This window comes from Triticum aestivum, chromosome 5D (assembly GCF_018294505.1).
Source record: "Triticum aestivum cultivar Chinese Spring chromosome 5D, IWGSC CS RefSeq v2.1, whole genome shotgun sequence".
NCBI lineage: Eukaryota > Viridiplantae > Streptophyta > Magnoliopsida > Poales > Poaceae > Triticum > Triticum aestivum.
Window position 1 is genome coordinate 513,101,180 of NC_057808.1, and position 4,374 is coordinate 513,105,553.

Sequence of the window (4,374 nt, forward strand, 5' to 3'; positions counted from 1 at the left end):
CCGCGGGGGGAGGGGGGACGGCGAGGGCGCGGGCGCGGGGGAGGGGGCGGTTCGGCGGGAGGACGTCGAGGGCGCGGGCCGCGGGCGGAGGGGGGACGGTGAGGGAGGCGACGCTCGGCTCGGGGAGGGGGCGTTGGGGCGGTGGTGGTCTGGTGCGGGCGGGGGCAGCGAGCACGGCCGGCAATGACTTAGCGACTTAGCCAATTGGTTACAGATTCTAGACTGATCGATCTACGGCTTTGACCTAACGGCCTCCGTTTGCTGGAATCGGAATAGTTGAGTGACTTCGGATAGACGTGATCGAAACCAATATGCTTGGTTAGTTCATGCAAAAGCTGGTACAACAGTTTCTTAGTGAATATGGGACAAGTATCTTGGCAAGAGTATTTCAATCCGTGCTGGACCGATCGATATACCAATAATAAAGTCTCCAGTCAACTGACTCAGGCCCATTGTCGAATCCTACTCAGCAATTGTCGAATCCTACTCAGCCGAAAAGGGGACGGCGAGCACGGGGGCGGTGGTGGTCGATGGTGGTCGGGCGCGGGTGAGATGAGGCAGGGAGGGATTAGAGAGAAATGTGAGAGATTGGGGATTTTAGTGTGGGGGAAGCTTACTAATGGCGCACCACGAAGCGGTGCGCCATTAGAAGTTTTTTTATATAGCAATGGCGCACCCACGATCGGTGCACCATTAGTAAACTTTGTTTATATAGCAATGGCGCACCAGCCAGAGGTGCGCCATTAGTAATCTTTTTATTATTATTATTTTTTGTTGCATCTAATAATTTTTTAGAAAATGAATATGAATATGAAATAGTAATAATTTTTTATAAAAACAGTAATAATATTTATGAATATGAAAATAATCATCAAATTTATTATTTGAAAATATAATCAAATTTGTTTTTTTTTTGCAATTTTAGTTGCATTCATTTGTGACGGTGGAGCGGGCCGGGGAGGGTGCGGGGGGTCGGCGGCGGCGGTGGAGCGGGGGAGGGTGCGGGGGGTCGCCGACGGCGGCCGGTGCAGCGGGGTAGAGGGTGCGGGGGGTGCTCGGTGGCGAGGGGGACCGGATCTGGCAAGGTGGGATAGCGATCGAGATGGAGGGGGATCGAGATCGAGTGTCCATGAAATTTAAAAATATTCATGAGTTCAAAAAGTGCCCATGAAATACAATCGAGAAATGAAGGCTACAATTTAAATACAATCGATCTTAGCTAGCTATCTGTTCACAATCTTCTTGCCCTTATTTTTCGTAAATGGAGTTCTTCTCTTGAACGGACGTCCTTTAGGTAGGGTGGTCCTGCTTCTTCTTGTGGTGTATGCTGATACTTCATCGTCGTCATCATGTTCCATCTTCGGGTCGCCGTACTTGTCAAAGTCTTGCTCATTGGCAACTCCATCCATTCCGATGATCTTCCTTTTGCCTCTCCTCACGACAACACGACTGGGCTTTGACGGGTCGGTAATGAAGAAGCATTGGTCCACTTGGGAAGCCAGTACCCATGGCTCATTTTTCGCGGTGACGTTCGCGCCTGCGGTCTTGGATTTTGCTTCGGGTATAACCATGGTGGTGAAATACCGGTCTTCTTTTATGACGCTCTTGGCCCATCTGACACGGAACATCGGGACCTTCTCTCCAGCGTAGCTCAGGTCCCTGATCTCCTCGATCCTTCCGTAGTATCTGTCCTTGTCGTTACCGGTGTAGGATTCCATCGTTACCCCGGAGTTCTAATAACCATCGCTCTTCATGTCCTTGTCCTCGGTGTAGAATGTGTAGCCGTTGATATCGTACGCCTCATACGTCATCAGGTTGTGCTCGGCGCCTTGTGACAAGGCGAATATGAGTTGTTCTTCCGCGGAAGAATCCTCATGTAAAGGGTACGACAGAAGCTTCTGCTTGAACCAACGCGTGAAACATGAGTTGTGCTCTTTGATTATATCTCCGTCCGTCCTCTGTTGGCCTCGGTCATTGTACGTCTTCTCAATAAAGGTTTTGTGCTCTACCACCCAAGGATCGACCACATCTATGTGTTGTAGCGTGACTAGGTTTGCTCTTTCAAAGTCAGCGAGTCGACCATCGAAGTCGACATGCATTTCGCGGCGACCCTCACGGTGACCCCATCCAGCGAGCCTGCCGAGGTGCCTGTTGACGGGCAGACCAACGGGGTTCTCGATGCCTAGATAATTCATGCAGTAGGAGATGCACTCTTCGGTCAGAAAGCCCATCGCTATGCTTCCCTCTGGACGTGACATGTTGCGAATGTATCCTTTGATGACACCATTCATCCTTTCGAACGGCATCATGCTGTGCAGGAACGTCGGCCCGAGTTGCATGATATCCTCCACGATATGGACCAGCAGATGCACCATAACGTCGAAGAATGTGGGCGGGAAGTACATCTCAAGCTCGCATAGTATCACCACGATCTCTTCCTGAAGCCTTCTGAGTTGCCTGACGCCAACCGACTTATGAGAGATGACGTCGAAAAAGTTGCATAGGCCAAATAGCGTTTCACGGACGTGCGCGTCCATGATCCCACGGATTGCAACTGGAAGTATCTGCGTCATCAGCACGTGACAGTCGTGAGACTTCATCCCGTTGAACTTCTGCTTCGCTGAGTCTAGGTATCTGCTTATCTTCCCCGCGTAACCGTAAGGAAGTTTTACTCCTACGAGGCAGGTGAAAAACTGATCGATCTCCTCCTGACTTAGAGTGAAGCACGCGGGAGGGAAGTCATTTCCAGTCTTCTTGGCCTTTTTGCCTTTGCGATGACTTTCCGTGTCCTGCTTCGCCTCATCATCATCATCATCATCATCATTAGCGTGAAGCTCCTCCCTGATGCCCATTGATTTCAAGTCTGCCCTTGCTTTCGGCCCATCTTTGGTCCTCTCTGGCATGTTGAGCAGGGTACCAAGCAGACTCTCGCACACGTTCTTCATGATATGCATGACATCAAGGCTGTGAGGCACACGGTGGATCTTCCAGTACGGCAAGTCCCAGAAAACAGACCTCGTTTTCCATACCTTCAGCAGTGGCTCTGGCGCCTTTCGCTTCTTTCCCGGCTCTGGCGCCTTTTGCTTCTTTCCCGGCAGTGGGCAATCTTTCCAATTTTTCAACAGCTCGTCTCTTTCCTCGCCGCTCCTCGTACGCGGGCGTCTTTGGGGTTCGGTTTCACCATCGAACAGATCCTTGCGTTTCCTCCACGGGTCATCGTCGCTAAGCCACCTTTGATGTCCCATGAACACGGTTTTCGAAGACCCGGGATCTCTATCTAGCTGGCGATATGTTGTGCAATCCATGCACCTGACGCATCCAGAAAATCCGTGGACCACCTACCCCGCGAGATATCTGTAACCGAGATAGTTGTGCACCGTCGTGAGCAGTGCGGCTCTCATAGGGAAATATTCTTTCTCTGCGGCGTCCCACGTATTGGCTGGCGTTTTCCACAGCGTTTCTAGCTCCTCTTTCAGCAGCCCCAGATACAGATTGATGTCGTTCCCTGGTTGTTTCGGCCCTTCAATTAGCATACTCATGTGAATGTACTTCCTCTTCATGCACAACCAGGGGGGAAGGTTGTACATCCACACAAACACAGGCCAGGTGCTATGTGTGCTTCTCTAGCTGCCAAACGGATTGACTCCATCGGTGCTCGCGCCCAGCACGATGTTCCTTAGATCCTTCCCAAATTCTGGTTGTTCGAAGTTCAACGCTTGCCACTGGCTCCCATCCTTAGGGTGACTCAGCATCTTGTCTTTTTTATTTATCTCCGGATCATTTGCGTCATCCTCTCGCTTCTTCTCCTCCCTATCCGCGTGCCAACGCAGGAGCTTTGCTACCTTAGGGTCCGCAAAATACCGCTGCAGACGAGGAGTGATCGGAAAGTACCACACCACTTTTCGAGGAGCTTTCTTCCTCTTCTTGTATCGAGTGACACCGCACACCGGACATATGGTAGACTCCGCGTGCTCGTCCCGATAAATGATGCATTGGTTCATGCACACATGGTATTTCACGTGCGGTAAATCCAGAGGACACACGATTTTCTTCGCCTCCTCGAAACTGGTCGGGCACTTATTCCCCTTGGGAAGACGTTCGTGCCAGAATGACATGTTCCCCTCGAAGCATGCGTCGGTCATTTTGTGTTTTACCTTCATCTCTAGAGCCATGAGCGTTACTTTCAGGCGGGTATCCTCGGGCCTGCATCCTTCATACAATGGAGTAACCGCGTCTATCTCCAGTTGATCCAGCTTGGCTTTCTCTCGGGCGGCAGCTCTTGCGTTATCCGTCTGCTTGAGAAGCAGCTCTTGAATATGAGGGTCCTGCACCCAGCCCATCGATGGTCCATCGTCGTCCGCTCCGCCGGCATCT